The 19,024-nt window shown below is 36.6% G+C and overlaps 1 protein-coding gene and 1 pseudogene across 3 annotated transcripts in view; both read left to right on the top strand.

The window, feature by feature from the left end:
- Positions 1 to 19,024, top strand: part of Magi3 (membrane associated guanylate kinase, WW and PDZ domain containing 3) — a 226,531-nt gene that overhangs the window by 79,100 nt on the left and 128,407 nt on the right. The gene's annotated exons all lie outside the window — the stretch shown is intronic.
- Positions 12,497 to 13,066, top strand: LOC114611017 (annotated as a pseudogene).

The raw sequence follows: 19,024 nt of genomic DNA, 5'->3' as shown, positions 1-19,024 counted from the left end.
ATGTGTACAGTATTGGAGCTAGTTGAATAGACTTTCTGAGACTCACTGAATAAGGAAAGAAATCAACACAGGAAAAAAAATCAGTATATATAAGTCTTTTGTAGAAAAATGTTCAAAAAGAAAAAAAAAACCCGTTTTGTGGGTTTATGTATGTGTTTCTATACTTTTACATGATCATAGTATGTACTATGATGTATACATAGTATGTAATAGTATCTACTATTAGTATGTAACAACATAGAAAATGGGTAGTAGGTAGTTAACATGAGATAAGATGTCACCACATAATTTTATACACTAGAATAGAACTTAAGGAGAAAAGCAAGACTCAAGTATTCCCTAAACCAGACTTAATTAATAAGCCCTTAGTGTTGCCAGTATCATCATCATCATTTTCAGCAGGAGGGTGTGTATTTTTCATTTTACTTCAATATTGTAGAATATATTAATCTATGACTATTTAAGCTTTCATTTTTTCAGTAAGGTATCTTTATGGCAGGTATTATTATAGGCCTTGTAATGATAAGTAAGATGTACAAGTTCTCTGCCTTAATGAATTCAGATATCATAATAATCATGTAAACTATTACATAATAATTCTGTAATAAAACAGTCATGTAAGTTCTGTGAAGGAAATAGAGTGTTTTAACGAGATAAAATAGGACAGAAGTAGGAACAAGAGTAGATGTCCCTAAAGCATTATGGACAGAGGACTGTTGTGTGCCCTGAAAGCGATACTAATTTGGGCTTAAGAAAGCTCATTCTGGCTGCTGTGTGGAAAATTGACTTTAGGGGGTAGGGAAAAGCAAGGAGGACTATCTTACTTTATTAAAGGTAAGAGATGATAATAATTTATTAGTACAATAGTAAGAAAATTATCAAGAAAAGAGTCAGGTATCATATATTTCAAAGATAGTAGAACTTAAGAATCATGAGAAAAACAATGAATATATTTAAATCAGGTCCAGTTTAGAGTCACAGAAAACAAATATTTTGTAATTTGAATGTATTTTAGTATCTTCAGTATTCTGCAAAGCCCTTTGAGGGTAATAAAAAGCGAAAAAATTTAAAAAGGCTAGTGACTAAAACTTTTCTTTTTAAGATTTGTTTAAACTTTATGGTCCCTTTCCTTCTGCTTGAAATAATTATTACCCCAAATGTTTTGATTTTCATATTTTCTTAGGACTTGCTTTGGCACTCTCAAAAGGTTTTTTTTTAAGCTCCATATAAGGTATTGCTTTAAATATTTTAATATAGTAAACATTTTCATCTTTGAATGGACCTGTAAGATAGCAACAAGTGCTTTTCCCTGTTTTGCACATGAGGAGACTACTAGCACCTATATAACTTCAGATAGATCAAGAGCCTAACTCTTCTTCGTTTCAGTATAGCATTCCATATTATTCTCTATTCTACTTTTTGAAGAAATAGCCCCCTAGCCCATGTTTCTTTTTGGTTCTGTTTTACACTGTTGAAAAAAATGTTAAAGGTTGATTTTAGGGAATAGGATGATGCATTGTGATTATGGTATATCCTTTTGCTCTACTTTCTACCTTGAATATTATCTCGATTTTCTGCTCCCAGACCACAAAAGTAACTTGAAAATTACATTTTCTTTTTTTTCTTTCTTTTTTCCTTTTTCTTTTCTTTTTTTTTCTTTTTTTTTCTTTTCTTTTTTGGTTTTTTGGTTTTTTTTTGGGGTTTCTCTGTGTAGCCCTGGCTGTCCTGGAACTCACTCTGTAGACCAGGCTGGCCTCAAACTCAGAAATCCGTCTACCTCTGCCTCCCAAGTGCTGGGATTAAAGATGTGCACCACCACCACCCGGTGAAAATTACAGTTTCTAAATATAAGATTTTTTTTTATTAAGAAGATATAACTACCAAACTCTTTGCCATTGTCTACCAAGTGACCAGAATGGCACTTGACGCATAGCAGATAGTAAGTGTTTACAGACTGATTGAAGGAAAGAATCTACCTTTCTCTGTAATGTGTTGTTATTTTTTAGCTCAAGAAGTACTGGTTTGCTCTACAAGAAAGATTATTGATTACAAACTGTCCTAGTTTAGACATCACAGTGGAAAAAGAGAGGACTGTCAGTATTTACCTGTTAACTTTATTAGAGAACTTCAGTCTTTTGGAATTATTATTCCTTGATACCAGTAATTATTGTCCCAAATGAGATATTATGACTGTCCAACTCCATGTAAAGTTTTTCCTTAAATGGCTACAGAAGAAAATTTAATTACTAAAAGAAGTATGGAGAGGTTGGGTACCTATAATTGTCTACATAAAAGAATAGTTAATATTTAAACCTCCAAACAGTTCTCTGTTTTAAAAATACTTTTAAAATTGTGTGTGTGCGTGTGTGCATGTGTGCATCTTTACATGTTTATATAGATCAGAGGACAACTTTTGGGAACCGGTTCTTTCTTACTATGTGGGTTACAAGGATCAAGCTCTGGTCTTCAGGCTTGGCAGCAAGTACCTTTACTGACTGAGCCATTTTCCTAATGTCAGTTCTTTCTCAACTCTTGTGAATTTGTGGAAAAATATGTTTAAAAAAATATGGCATGTAAACATGGAGAATGTACATTATAATATTTTATTAAAAGGAAAGAAAAGCAAAGATAGATTTAATGAAGTGATGGAAAGAAAACTTAAGGGTAAACACCTTTCTTTTAAAGTTTTCATGTCAGTGTTTTAATCCCTTTGGTCAAACATTTGCAATCCAGGGTGTCTGGCCAGCCTGGCTGTTTTTCTCCACAGGCTCCAAAGTCCACCAAAGTGATAAGTAAATATACCTTGAAGCTGTCACAATTCACCCTGTTTAACAGAACTTGAGAGGATTGTTATAGTTCCTAATCAGCTGTTCCTATTTCTGATAACCTGGGAGGTGTGAGAAAAACAATTGGCTTATCTACCACTTAGAAAGTTGGAAGTGGGAGCATCGTTGAGTGCTGATACACCCTTATTCCTTTTTTTCGTGGATAAATAAACCAGTGTCACATTTTATTGTATGCAAAAAGTATATTGTCTAGTGAGAGATTGGAGCCACACCTAGAACCAGAGCAGAAGGAAATAACTAAGCTGTATTGATCTGTCCTTAGCCTACATTGTTCCTTCCTGCTGAGAAAATGGTTGATTTTTTAATTTTAATTTTTTGAGAAAACACTTTTCAGGATCCTTTGTTGGATGCAGTCACTGCTATTTCAAAACAATTATGCGTAAGTTATGTGGAGAATGTTTTTAAAATTTTTTTCTCTTAAGAATGAGTGGGAAGAAACTACACAAATGAATAAATTATAGTATTATTTAGAAGCTATTTCATTTCCACTTAAGCAACCCCAAGATTAAACTAGAGAGTCTTTGTGAAGAGGGTTTATTATTACTACTTCTACTATTATACTGCTTGCATATTTACCAAAATTCTCTGACAAGAGGATTTTTATTATCAAATTGGTATTTTAATATCCAGATGTTTTTCTAGCCCCTAAACATCAAAATCACGTATAAATTTAAAACTCTTTAAGAATATTCATTGGTAATTCTAAAATGAGTAATGCCATCATTATTTTTATCTTCTTATAATTCCTTTTACTGCAATTAGGCTAAATTTTTTATTTCCCATTACCAGTGAATGCTATTCAATTATCTTTTCATATGAATAATACAATTTTACTCATGCTGTCTCTGTGGCATTATAATGAAGATTCTACCATAAAATTAGTTTTTAGAAGTTGTCTATCATGTTTTCTGTATTAATGTCTTATTAGAACTGTGGTTTCTTATTTCTCAATGTGAAAAATGCAGGTTTTTTTTTTTTTAAATCAAACATTTTAAGGGTTGAGGGGTAGCTCATGGGTAAAGTACTAGCTGCAAAAGGGGCCTTAATTTTTTTTCCCAGCACCCATATAAAAAGGCAGAGTAGCCGGGCAGTGGTGGCACACGCCTTTAATCCCAGCACTTGGGAGGCAGAGGCAGGCGGATTTCTGAGTTCGAGAGTTCGAGGCTAGCCTGGTCTACAGAGTGAGTTCCAGGACAGCCAGGACTACACAGAGAAACCCTGTCTCGAAAAACCAAACCAAACCAAACCAAAAAAAAAAAAAAAAAAGACAGAGTAGTAGTGTATCTGTAGCTCAGGCCCTGGGAGTGTAGAGACAAAGTAGAGGTTTCTGCTCAGCTAGTCAAGCAGAATTGGCAAGTCCAGATTCAGTGAGAGTCTCTAACTTGAAATAGAATGTGGCAAGCAGCAGAGGCAGACACCTGGCATTGATCTCTGGCTTCCACATGTGGATATGCACACACCACACAAATATGTCCACTGTAATCGCCTGCAAATTGTTAAAACATTGTGTTTGATAAGACACTTCTGTTCAATCTATGAACCTACTTTTTACTTATCTGTTTATCTACTGTCTATGGCTTTCTATGAGAGATTTATGTAAAAACCTAGACATTGCCAACTTGTTTCCTTTTACATTTGAGATATTATCCTCATGACATTTCAAATGGATTTACTTGTGTAAATGTAGAAAATATGGTTGAAAAAAGCCAAATTTTTGGTCTTTTCAGTATTCTTAAATCTAATTTTTCTGCTAATAAGTTCACATTTTATCATAACTAAAAATGAGCTTTTGAGTTGACTGTCTAAAATTTTTCCATACTTGTATTCTGTTAAAATAGTGATCCAAAATCTATGTTTGTCTGAGTTATTTGTATGTCTTGCTTTTGCTTGAATGGAAGATAGTTGTTGTTTTACTAAATGTTGACTGTTTTGAAGCTTGTCATTTGAAGCAGTTGAATGATTATTTCCATGCTTAAAACAGATAGAAATCATCAGCTTTTACCTGAGAACAGCTGGTTTGTTGTTTCTCTTTTAGTCAGCAGCAAAGTATACACATTGTTCTCACATTTCTTCATAGGTATGAAGTATGAATGAATTCCAGTATTCACTATATAAATCTTGTAGTTACATTCTTTTCATTGTTGTGTCTCTAAGTAACTTTTAACGGAAGATTTTTATATGTGAGTTGGCAGGTTGGTTGCATTTTTTTTTATTCTAACATCTGCATAAAAATTGCCAATCACTGCATTAACATTTGTCATATCATTGCACCAAAAAAATGTGTTTGTTAGGCAGTTCTTTCTTTCTTTCTTTTTTTTTTATTTTTGGATTTTTTTATTGGATATTTTATTTACATTTCAGACGTTATCCTCTTACCTCATCCCCCCCCACCCCTCGCCCAGGGACCTCCTATCCCATCGCCCCTCCTCCTGCTTCTCTGTGGATGTGCCCCTACCTAACCCCACCCCATTCCCACCTCCCCACCCTCGAATTCCCCCACACACGGCGTCCAGCCTTCATGGGACCAAGGATCTCCTTTCCCACCTATGCCTAACAGGGCCATCCTCCCTTACATATACAGCTGGAGCCATGGGTCCCTCTGTATGTGCTCCCAGGCTGGTGGTTTAGACCCTGGGAGCTCTGGTTGGTTGGTATTGTTGCTCTGCTCATGGGGCCACAAACCCTTTCAGCTCCTACAGCCTTCACTCTAACTTCTCCATTGGGAACCCCTTGATCAGTTCAATGGTTAGCTGTGAGCATCTGCCTCTAATATGTCAAACTCTGGCAGACCTCTAAGGAGACAGCTACATCAGGCTCCTGTCAGCATGCATGACATCCACGTCAGCGTCTACCTTTGGTGATTGCACATGGGATGGATACCCAGGTGGAATGGTCTCCAGACGGCCCCTCCTTCAGTTTCTGTCCCACACTTTGTCTCCATATTTGCTCCGTTGAGTATTTTGTTACTCCTTTTAAGAAGGACTGAAGTGCCCTCACTTGGTCTTCCTTCTTCATGAGCTTTATGTGGTTTGTGAGTTGAATCTTGGGTATTGTGAGCTTCTGGGCTAATATCCAATAATCAGTGAGTGAATACCATGTGTGTTCTTTTTTGATTGGGTTACTTCACTCAGAATGATAGTTTCTAGTTCCATTTACCTAAGAATTTCTTGAATTCATTGTTTTCTAGTAGCTGAGTAGTACTTCATTGTGTAAATGTACCACATTTTTTGTATCCATTCCTCTGTTGAAGGACATCTGGGTTGTTTCCAGCTTCTGGCTATTATAAATAAGGCTGCTATGAACATAGTGGAGCATATGTTCTTGTTATATGTTAGAACATCTTCTGGGTATATGCCCAGAAGTGGTATAGCTGGGTCCTCAGGTAATGCTATGTCTAATTTTCTGAGGAACTGCCAGACTGATTTCCAAAGTGGTTGCACCATCTTGCAATCCCACCAATAATGGAGGAGTGTTCCTCTTTCTCCACATCCTCGCCAGCATCTACTATCACCTGAGTTTTTGATCTTAGCCATTCTGATTGGTGTGAGGTGGAATTTCAGGGTTGTTTTGATTTGCATTTCCCTGATGACTAAGCATGCTGAACATTTCTTTAGGTGCTTCTTGCCCATTCGAGTTTCCTCAGTTGAGAATTCTTTGTTAAGCTCTATACCCCATTTTTTAATAGGGTTATTTGGTTGTCTGGAGTCTAATTTCTTGAGTTCTTTGTATATATTGGATATTAGCCCTCTATCTTATGTAGGATTGGTAAAGATCTTTTCCCATTCTGTTGGTTGCCATTTTGTCCTATTGATAGTGTCCTTTTAGGCAGTTATTTCTAACACCCAAAATGAAGTAGAATTGAAGGAAAAAAGAAGCCACCCTACAGCATAGAGCCTGAAGGATATATCTGAAACATCACCCTTTTCCATTGACATGAAGACTATATGTCTCTTAGGGACCTATCTCCTGCCTGCCATGGATACTGGGCACTCAGTACCTGTTTGAATAGTTGATGGCTGAGTATTATAGCACTAACAGTGGTCCTATGTTCCCACTAGCCATCTGCCTTGCTTTGGATAAATTTTAGTAATGTTCATTTGTCTGACGTCAGTTAGCAGCTGAGTGTGGTTGTCACATACCTACAATTTGGGAGTTACAGTAGGAGAGTTATGAGTTCAAGGCTTTGTCTGGGCTGTATGCCAGTTTAAGGTAAGTCTAGGCAATGCAAATGAGACTTGGTTTCAGAAAATAATTAAATAAAGCCAAGGTAGGTTAGTTTTGATATTTTTTTCTCCAAATGTTTTAGTTTAGATTTAGACCTTTGAAATACAGTATTAATGCTTCTAATTAGATACAGAGTGGAGATAAAGTAAAAATAAATTATGAGAAAGCTTTATATGTTTAGAATGTAGAATGCATGTGCAACATTTAAAATTTTTATTTTATTTATTTAACTTTTTATTGATTCTTTGTGATTTCACAACATGTACCCCAATCCCACTCATCTCCCCATCCCTCCATATCTGCCCTGTCAACTTCCCCGACAAAAGGAAACTAAAACTAAAAATTAAATTAAACAAATAAAATTTCATTGTAGAAGCTGTCTACCCTTTTGCCCAAAAGAGCTTTACTTGCAAATGTTTGTTTCAATGAATCATTTGTCTAGTTTGAGGCCTCTGGCTTCTGCTATCCTATCAGTGCTGGATACTCACCTCCTCTCAGATATCCTGTTGTTGCTCTGTGTCATGGAGATTCTGCAGCTTTGATTCTGCAGGATTGATCCCTTTGCCTGCTCCAGCAGTTCATAGATGGGGTAGATGTTGGGGGTGAGCCAACTCAAAGCACTTGATCTGGGCCTGGATGGTAGCTAAGTAGTTCAGCTCATCATCTCCTCTCCTTTGTCCTGGTGAGGGTTGGAGCCAGCTCTCCTGCACCCACACCACCAGGACCTGCTCTCTAGAACTGCCCAGGCCAGAGGCAGGGACAGCTCTTCTGCACCCATGTCACCAAGACTAGCTCTACTCTGCTGCCTACTCACTGTACAGAGTGCTATAGCCAGTGAGGGGTGGGACCAGCTCTCCTGCTCTCAGGCCTTCTGGGATAGCTCTTCCAATGCTGCCCAGATGATGGTGGGGTCAGCTCTGTGCAGCTCTCAGATATCAACATGGCCCCAGGCAACAGCCCAGATCGAGAATGTCCACATAGCCTTTGGTAGTAACATGGACCACCACCATCAATACTGGCCACTGACATCAATACAGACCTAGACATGGCCCTCAGTGGCAGCATAGACCAAGACATCACTGTGGCCTCAGGTGGCAGCTCAGGCTACTTTCATCAGGCTGATCCTTAGCATTGTCACATTTGCAGTTCTTCCTGTCTTATAGGGCACAAAACCACTTCACATCTCTTTCTCTCCCATCTCTCCACCACATACTTGCTTTCATAGTGGTACCTGCCTGCTTGCCCCCATGTAGGGCTGGGTGTGCCTCTGCATGTATTCTGCCACATGTGCAGCATTTTTTGTAGCCCCGATTCAGTCAGTCTCTAGCAAGTGCCCCTTGACACTTCATTCATATTGTTTTCATGCAATAACATTTTAGGCAACACTGGGCAAATCCTTTATCTGTGTCTATTTCTTTGTACAGTTAAAGGAGGAGATCACATAATTGGAAAGTTTTCTTTTGGTAGTTACAAGAGGCTACATAGTTTTATAAACTTGTAACTTGTAAGATGGATTTTATGATTATAAGTATTTACTTGCATGTATGTATGTGCACTGCATACATACAGTGACCGAGGAGGACAGAAGAGGGTGGCAGATCCTCTGAATTGTAGTTACAGAGATTGTGAGCCACTATGTGGTTGGTGAGAACTAAACCCAGGTCCTCTGCAAGAACAGCAAGTACTCTTACTCTCTGAGCCATCTCTCCAGTTCATAAAATTTAATTTTTAGAAAGCATTCTTAAAAGCACTGAAGCTGACAGTGGGTGATAATTTAAATAGTTTAGACTTGAATTGAGGGAAAAATTACCTTCCAGGCATTGTTTTCAGAAGAGAAGCAAATTAGAAATAAGAGCAGCATGAATACAGTGAAGTTTAACTACTTTCCTATATCTAGAATGAATCAATTATTAAAGTATTGTGGAAGTGGGAAAATTATGACTTTTAAAGTTAAGATAGTATCGCTGTAATATTTTCCTTACACCTCTTGAATAATTCCCTTACATAACTATTGGCGACTTTCTTGGTTCATATTTCCAGGCCTTGTTTTACATGAATAATATGATTTTTGTTTGTTTGTTTTTAATGTTTCACATTTAAGTTTTCTGTAAGTTTTCTTGTTGTTGTTTTTTTAAATTTGTAAGTCATTTAATTTCTTTAGGAGAAAACTCAATAACTTTAGTTAGGAAATATTTGAATACCCTTCATGTTACATTTAAAAATAAGAGAACAGTTATTCTTAGGCCAAGACAAAATGGCTAAAAATGATGTGCATATGTTTGCGGGACTAAGGACCCACAGCAGAAGGGAAGGCTGTCTTTCCAGTTTGGGTTTTAGAAATGCACCATACTTTGTGGATTATTGAGAATATCAATCTTGTATTTTAAAGCTAACTGAAGACTTTCCCAAAGGTGACATATAAAGACTTTCCTTAATTTAGATTTGATTATAAACTGAGGCCTTGATGACAGCACAATTAATACTACCTTTTTAGCAAACACTTAACAATTCAAACATTTAGAAACATTCTGTTTGAAAATTAGAGAACTACCACAATACAGTGCTATCCAGAGTTGTTTGTGTTATTTTCATTCCTTTTCCTCAGAAATAGTTTGTTACTTTTATAAAGAAGAGAAATAAAAAATCTACTTGGGGTGACATTATTTTTAAGATTATAGACGCCTGTTCTTTTTATTCAAGCAGTAATGTGAGGCATGCCTGCTCTCTTAACCATCTTTAACTTCAAACTCAAATTCTGACAGGAAATGTGCCACCAGGATATGTGGGATGGGACACATGACACTAAAGTGTGAAGTCTGAAGAACAAAAAGGAAGTTTCTTCTTCAATAACCTCTGACGTGTAGTAAACTGAGTTAGTGTACCTATCATCAATCAGCCTGTGTCTGATTATTTTAAAAAAATATTTATTTAATCACTTTACAACCCATTACCATCCCTTCTTCCTTCCCAGGACTCCCTCATACAAGTCTTCCCCCGTTCCACCTTCCCCAGGAAGCCCCCTCTGGGTGTCACCACCCCAACCCCCCACTCTAAAGGATTCAAGTGGCCAAAGTTAGAATTTGAGCAACAGAAATATACATAGCAGTATTGGATTATAACCCATTGCACACAATAAATATCCATGCATTCATACTGATGAAATGAGTCAGATATCATAATAAGAATAGAATCAGAAAATTTTCTGTCCACAGGAACTTTAGATTTCTTAAGGTGTGGAACCTAACTCTCCACTCATGGATGAGCTGCCACTTTAACAGTCTCCCCCACATCTAACTTTACAGTGAAGAAATACGGCATACAGTTACAGCAAGTGCTGAAAGCACAACAGCGATGAATCATACTGCTAGACTATATCCTTGATAGGAAGCAATGCCTTTACTTTAGGAGTCTTACTCCCCAAATACACTCCAAGTCTCATCATGAGAAAAACATCAGAAAAATCTCCAGTTGAAGGGATCCTGCACAGTATCTGATAACTCCTAAAAGTTCAAGATCATCAAAAACAAGCCCTAACAAATTGTCAAAAAGCTTAAGTCTGAGATGCTTGCTTAAGAAGACATAACAGCTAAATGTGATGCCATATACTAAATTGTCTCCTGGAACAGAAAATAGAACTTTAAGTAGAAACTTGGGATATCTGAGTAAAACCTGGACTTTAAAAACAACGCTGTATCATTATTGGTTCAATTGTGACAGATACACTGTGTAGATAATATGGAAGAACTGGTGTGCAGCATGTGAGTTCTTTGTTTTACTTTTATAGTTTTCCTGTGAGTCAGAAACTGTCTTAAACATTTAAAAAAAATCAGTCTTAGCATAGCCATTCATATTTGTAACCCCAGGATTCAGGAAAGTGAAAAACCAATGGGGGCTACAGAGTAAGGCCTTGTTGTGAATATAGAAAACCTTAACAGCAACAAACCCCACAGTCTCCAAACATCACCACATATTTCAAGGAGAGCATGGCTGTCTTCACATTAGTGAATATTTAAGTAATACCATGGGGGTTGTATTTTGTATGTTGTGTCTGTTGGGTGGATACTCAATAAAGAAATAACATTAGGGCTGGAGAGGTGGCTTAGCAGTTAAGAGTACTGACTATTCTTCCAGGGGTCCTGAGTTTAATTCTCAGCAACAACATGGTGGCTCACAGCCATCTGTAATGGGATCTGATGCCCTCTTCTGGTGTGTCTGAAGACAGCTATAGTGTACTCATATACATAAAATAAATAAATAACTCTTTTTTAAAAAGAGAAATAACATTAATGGAAATACCTAGGATACATAATTGAGTTCAAAGTAGTTATTTTCTTATTTATTCTAGATTTATTATTTCTCTGCCTTAAAATTTTTGGAGTCCTTTCATGTTTTATACTTCTTTTTCTTCTTACCTATCTAGTAGCTGATTTAGATTACTTGCCCGTGTCTATGGCTTCTCTGATCACTCTAACATTGGCACTACCAATTCAGAGCTTTTAGGATGGTGCTAGTAAACACGAGGCTTGTATGTTAGTGGGCATCTTTAGCTGTCTGTAGTATGTCAAACATAGAAAACGAAATAATTCAGTTGTAAAATCCGGTCTTCCCTGAGTCTTTTGTTTGTTGCTTAGTCTCTGCTAGGTTGATATGTAGGAGTCATTCTAGAGTACGCTACCAGAATATCTGGCCACTTGTCCTGCTATTTTCCTCTCATTGTATTTTCCATTTTGCTTCAAGTGCTGGATCAAAACCAAAATTGATCCTAATATCTTTTATCATTGAGTCTGTTAGTAGCCTGTAGGAAAGGCTTTTTATGTCACATCTTTCACCACCTCTAAAACTGATTGTGTTCATCTCTTTGCTTTGCTTCTAAATTTATCTGGTAGTCTTCGGTAATGACACCCAAAGTATACCACTTACATCATTGACCAGTCTTGTCCTCTATACCACCATGAGCTCCTGGAGCATCAAGATCATATCTTTGTATCCTTGGCAATGACCTGTGTTCATGGTAACTAAACACGTGAGTGAAATACATTTGTGGCTAGAGTTCTTATTTATTGTGTTTAACTTAACTCTTACCCTCTGTTCTTACTTTTCTAGACTATGGCTTTCTGAATTCAGTAGTGCTAGCCAGATGCTTTGCATTCATACAAACAATTGCTTTCCTTATAGAATTGCTATTAGCCTCATACTCATTACTAGTTAGGAAAGACAGCATAATTAAAATTATGTCAGAAATAAATACTGTTTTTATTTTTTAATATGTACATACAGGGATGATCATTTCAACCATAAGCATGACAGCCTGATTGGATAGAGAAGCATTTTAATCTAAGTTAGAAAAGCAGTTCTATCTCCCTTCTCATTTTATTGTTGCCTCCATTGATATTATGATTTAAAGTTTAGGCAAGGTAAGGGGCGAAAGGTGACTCGTCAAGATGGTTCGCTACGCTCTTGACCCAGAAAATCCCACAAAATCTTGTAAATCACGAGGTTCAAACCTTCGCGTTCACTTTAAGAACTCCCGGGAAACTCCCCAGGCCATCAAGGGCATGCACATCTGCAAAGCTACCAAGTACCTGAAGGATGTCACTTTAAAAAAACAATGTGTGCCATTCCGTCAGTATAATGGTGGAGTTGGTAGGTGTGCCCAGGCCTAACAATGGGGCTGGACACAGGGACGGTGGCCAAAGAAGAGTGCAGAGTTTTTGCTACACATGCTTAAAAACGCAGAGAGTAATGCTGAACTTAAGGGTTTAGACGTAGATTCTCTAGTCATTGAACACATCCAGGTGAACAAGGCACCTAAGATGCGCTGACGAATTTACAGAGCTCATGGCCGGATTAACCCATACATGAGCTCCCCCTGCCACGTTGAGGTGATCCTCACTGAGAAGGAACAGATTGTTCCAAAGCCAGAAGAGGAGGTTGCACAGAAGAAAAAGATATCCCAGAAGAAACTGAAGAAACAGAATCTCATGGCACGGGAATAAATTCAGCATAAAATAAATGCAGATAAAAGTAAAAAAAAATAAAAAAATAAAGTTTAGGCAAATGCTGATTTTTTTTAGCTCACAGCTTTATTTGCTGTGAAGTTGCATCAATTACATTTTCCTGTGATATATAAAATAGGTATTATATGATGTCTCTAGTTCAACTTAAAAGCCAATTAAACTGAATATTATTTCATGTTTTAGATAAAACATCTTTATTATGAAATAATGAATATCTAAAAACATATTCATAAACAGAAATGTGCAATTGAGGAAGCGCTAAGTAGTTTTTAGATATATACTGTCTCCAAGTTTTATCTCTCTTGAGTAATATGTCACAGTTGTTTTCCCCTGTTATTGTAAGCTGTATGTCTTTTCCCAGGGTGAGGAGATGGGCAACAGTGCTTTCTGAAATTACCCTCATCCTGTCTGTGCAAACAGATGGAAAAACTTCAAGAATTTTGGCTTTACAATGTAATCTTTGAGTTTCTGTTCTGGAGGCGTATCTCTTGCAGTTTTTATGAATAGATATAGATGTGTGTCTATGTACATGTTTATAAGAATGTGATTTATTAAGATAATTTTTTTTCATTTTTGAAGCCAAGATCTGGTTTATAGCTTGAGGTATTAATGAATAGTTTTGCTTTTTTGTTCTGTGAGGGAGGTTTACATTAGACATTCATTAGATTGTAATTTTTGCAAAACGGTCCGAAGTAAAAACAAACAAACCTTAATGATGCCTATTAAATTTCCTTTTTATATATTTTATGAAAAAAAGGTAATTTAAAAAAATTACCCTGGGATTATGAGTTCATTGTTATATATAGCATACTCCTGTCAGAAGTCTCCCAGACCATTCCAAGTATAGTGAATTTTTGTGACAACTCCCAAACAATTCAGCTTAGTCCCTCCCAGAGCTCTGATTTATTGTAGTAGAATGTGAAGACACCAGGGTATACTCACACTGGAATCACACAGGATGCCCTCAACTCCTCCAGCATGGATTTGTGGCAGCACATGTGAAATATAAACCAGGGAAGCTCATTAGAAACTAAATAGCTGGGATTTTTATGGAGGCTGGATACATAGATATCCTCAACCTCACACAACCTCAGACTCCCAGAGGTATAACAGTTTGCACAGTTCAAGTATAATAAAAATCAGGGAATAGTGAAAACTCTCTTTTAATCCAAGTTCTCAGAGGCAAGCCAATATCCAGTCTTGCAAGATTTTTCAAAGCATAGCCATCCATGGCTTCTGTGCTAAGGCTTTCTGCACATGTGTAGCATAAGTTGAATGCTTACAGATAAAGTTTAATGTATCTATAATAATGCTGATAGCTTTGGAACATGTCAATACATTCATACCTATTTTATGATGACATATTACAAAACAAATGTAATCATGATTAGCTCAGATGTTTAACATGTAGCATGTCAACCTTTAGAACTGATACTATTTATTTCTAATAGAAAGTAAAAGGGGTGGGGGTGGCTGGTGGTGCTGGCACGATGGCTCATTGGGTAAAGGTGCTTGCCACACAACACTGACAGCCTGAGTTCTGCTCAAAAACTGATATAAAGGTAACAGGACAGAAACAGTTCCACACATTGTCTTGTTCCTTCCACATATGTGCCCCCACCATATATACAAAATAATAATAATTCTAAATGAATGTTCTGAGACTTTAGTTTCTCGAATTCATGTGAAAGTTCCCTAAACACTTATAAATACAGCAAACACTTGAGTATTTTCTGCATACTTATCTTTGTTTTATATACTAAGGCTATAGAAATGAACCAGGCATAGTTCTTTCCATGAAGAAGTCCGTATTCTAGCAAACATGATAAAAATGCAAATAAGGATACATTTTATTTATTAACTTTTATTTTATGAGCTGTTTCAAAATGTTTTCTTATGTTGTATGTGGCAGTGTATGTTCTTGGGATAGATTTCTTTTTTCAGAATTCTGTAGTTCTGTGGAAGAGGAGAGGTATACAGAATTATTTTTAGTATATTATAAGCACTGTCTTGGAACTTATTTATACTTTTACGACTTACAATAAGAAAAACACTTGAAATTTGCTTTAAGAAAAAACATGGACTTTAGTTCTAATCTTAATCCTAATATAAGTTGTACTCTTATTTTGAGTTTTTAAATACAAAATTTAACACCAAAAATATCCTATTATTTTAGCTATGAATTGTCTTTTATTTCACCATAATTTCTACCATTTATCAATTTGTCTTTTTCATGTGTTCATTTCATATTTTTATGTGACTTATTTAGCATAGCTAGGCTTTGAATTAGTCTTTCAGTCTTCATTGCTTAAGATGATTGTTTTAATCTCCCCAACCTGATTCCAGCTCCTTTCATCATGTCCACAGCTCCTCAACAAAGCGTGAGGACAGAGTTCCAGCATGCAAAAATGTTTTGAAAAAGAAGGGCAAATCAATTATCCACCCTTGATTTAGAGTAATTTTTAATTTACTATAAATTTCCTTTATCATGTGTATGAAAATTTTGAAAATATTTGAAAATAAACTATATACACCACAATATGTACATATCTACCATGAGAAAGTGCCTTTAACTATATAACTACAATACCAAGAAGTTTTTTATTCATATTCAAATTTTTCCCATTGTTCCAAAAAATGTCCTTTATAGTTTTTTTATCTACTTCCTGTCTTTAAAAGTCCAAGATCCATTGAAGATCCACTTTTATTTTAGTTGTCTTAACGTTTCAGTCTGTTAAATTAGTCTTCCTGCATGCCCCCCCTCTCTTTGGGGAAACATCTTTTTATGACATTGATTTTTAAAGTCTAGGACAATTGCTTTGTAAAATGTCCTTTTGAAAGCTACATGTAGAGATTAGATGGTAGAAACTTTTTTTAAATTGAATTTTCTCTCTGCAGTTTTCACTTAACTATTATAATGTAAAGTTTTGAGAAGGTAAATGAATAATAGAGTAATTTGGGTAATGTAGAAATATCATTAAAAATAAATGTTTTCATAGATTTCAGAAGATGAGGTTTTAAAAGGAGAAAATATGATTAGATCAAAAGGCTATTACATCTGATAAAAGCTTTGAAATAATTTTTTCTGTTACATTTTATTAACTTTAATATTTAGTACACATCCTGCTTTGATATGTACAGTCTGGGATAGGGACTAGAACAAATTAATAATCAGCAGAGGTAGTAAATGTGGTAAGGCATGTAGATATTTGAGATAAGGGGAGTATGGTATGCTAGGGAAGAAAACAAGAGCAAGATACCTTAGAACTTGAAGGTCAGAAAGACTTCCTCAAAGAAAGGAATCAGTGTACAAATGAGTGTGGGTTTGAAAAGTGTGTGAGGCACCTGGACTAAGTGTTGGGGTGAGGGAAGAGTGTTGCAGAGGAAGGGAAAAATGAGGTCAAGACTCTAGGAACAGGAGTGTATCTAACAGGTGAGGGACTTAAGAATTACAGTGGGCATGGAATATAGAAAAAGACTACAATGGATCAGTAAATGAGGCTGAAGAACAAGGCTGGAGGCCTTAGAAAGAAGGGATTTCAGTTCTTTTAAATTCATCTGGATGCCACTGGGAGATTCTGTTCCAGAGAAGAGGTATAGTATTAATCACATTTGTACTATGAGAAAATCACCTGAACAACATTAGAAAGTGAGGCTGGTAGCAGGAAGTCCTGCTATGCCATTTGCTTAATCTAGCAAAAGAAGTTGAGCAGGTTAGTGGTTGTTGAAATGGGAGAAATTGAGTGAGTTTGAGAAACACTTAGGAAATGATAGCAGCAGTCTTTCGTGTTTGGGGAAAAGATTTAATGTTTGGTCACATTGGTTGTTGTGGTGGATATCTATAGTCCCACCTTCTCAGGAAACTGAAGTAGGAGGATGGTTTGAACTCAGGAGCTCCAGATAGCCTACACAACATATTGAGAGCCTCCCTTTGCTTCAGAAAATTCTGCAATCATAAAGAAATTAATTTCAAGACAAATTTTAATGTATATACAATTTTACCATTTATTAGAGGCAAAAAGCAAATTTATATACTAATCAATGGATATATTTATTAATTTCTACATAAATTTCAAATGTTGGCCTAATATTTGATACTATAGGACATGGGGCATCTTCAGTGAGTTTTCAGAGTTAACCAATATTAATTTATTTTTAGAAACTGTTTCTTTTCCATCCTTTTCCTTTCCATTTTGTCTAGTGTCTGCAGAATAGCTTACAACCACTCAGTGGTGGTACCAACCCATTCAGTGGCCTGAGCAGTGGGAGCTGTAAACCAGTCTTCATTGACTGGCTGGGCACTCCAGTCTTCATTAGAGAACTGCTTGGCAGGCACAGAAGGCATCTATACATGCTTAGACAAGTTACCCACTTCACTGACTAGCAGTGAACTCAGGAGCTAGTGTAGTTCAGTTGCTCTGAAATTCCTACCTCATCACAGTCTCTTCAGCAGTGGGCTGCTCTTCTCAGTTTCTTCAGGATCTCTGTAGAGGTGGATCATGTTGAATGATGCTATGCATATGCAGAATTCCTGGACCAGTAACTACCACATCAGAAACAACATTGAGTGAACCTTAACATTGAGTGAACATGAAAGTTCACTCAGTGTCCACATAGCATAGAGGAGAATCCATGTTATACAGAGTGATGGTTGGCAGGTACACTGAGATGCCTCTGTGAGGGGCTGCTGCTAGCTCTGGGGTCACTCACCATCAGAACATGTGGCTACCTGAAGGCTGCTTGTTTGTGGTTAGTGAAGGTTTCAGGAGTAAAGTAGCTAGTGAAGCAGTTGGAGTGGTTCCTGTGGCAGCAGCAAGTTTAAGCATAGCTGGCAGCCAGTTTTCCTAGAGGAGATGCTGCTAACATGAACAGGGTTCTCAATGACAAAAATGGCTCAAGCTACTAGCAGCAACTTCTCCCAGGTCCTTTTCAGCTTTATGATATAGAATTTTTTTTCCTTTTGTAAATGTAGTGTTTTATCTAGAAGTCAAGGTTGGTGACATTAAGTGAGTTTGTGGTATAAGAAATTTGAGGATATCCTCCTTCATTTGTAGGACATTAAGGGTCCCAGATATTGTGTGAGAGTTTCCTTTTAAGTCATGACAGTGCCAATGAATGGACCCCCTCCCACTGGGTAGTGCTGAAAGGCTATTATTATTATTGCTAGTTCTGAAATCCTTATGCATAAATATCTAGCACAAGGTGGCAGAAGTATGCTGAGTGCCACTTCAGAAACTATCATAGTTAGTTCATAATTCTAAGCCAAAATTCATTTAATGTTTGTTTTAATGAAACTTAAGTCAGCAAGTCATATAACAGTTTTTAAAGTCAAATGTTCTAACACAATACGATCCAAATATGCTCTAATTTGATATGCTGAAGAATGGTGGTGGAAAGATATCAAAAGCCGTTACTTTCTGTAATTAAGTCATCATGCTTTTGTAAGAGTAAAACACTTTGTACTAAAGTAAAAACAAACATATATAGCAGGCTCAGGTCTGAGCTGAGCTGTTTCAGGAAGCATTTGTTGGTGTTGTATGATATGACATACACAGCATAAAATAAGCATTTTGTGTGGTAAACAAGGCTGCAGCGAGGTTGTGTAATACCGTATGCACTGATGCTGCCACGAACACTTTAGACTCATTATATGTTTCATTTTAAAGTTTTTTTTATTGTTGTGGGTTCAGAACCTTTTACTATTTCTGCTATGTATGTATATATTAAAGGCTTAGTGTTATATTCAGATTAGACATTTTTTGTCAAGAATACCTCAAAGTAGTTGGGGTGATGGCTCAGTGGTTAAGAACAGTGGCTGCTCCTCAAGAGAACCTGAGTTTTATTTCTAGTACCTACATGGCAGCTCAAAACTGTCTATAACTCCAGTTCCAGGAGATCTGACACCCTCTCCTGGCCTATGTTGACATTGGACACTAG

Source organism: Grammomys surdaster, unplaced genomic scaffold (assembly GCF_004785775.1).
Source record: "Grammomys surdaster isolate TR1022 unplaced genomic scaffold, NIH_TR_1.0 126071, whole genome shotgun sequence".
Lineage (NCBI taxonomy): Eukaryota > Metazoa > Chordata > Mammalia > Rodentia > Muridae > Grammomys > Grammomys surdaster.
Note: the sequence above shows the minus strand (reverse complement) of the source record. Positions and strands in the feature narration are given on the sequence as shown.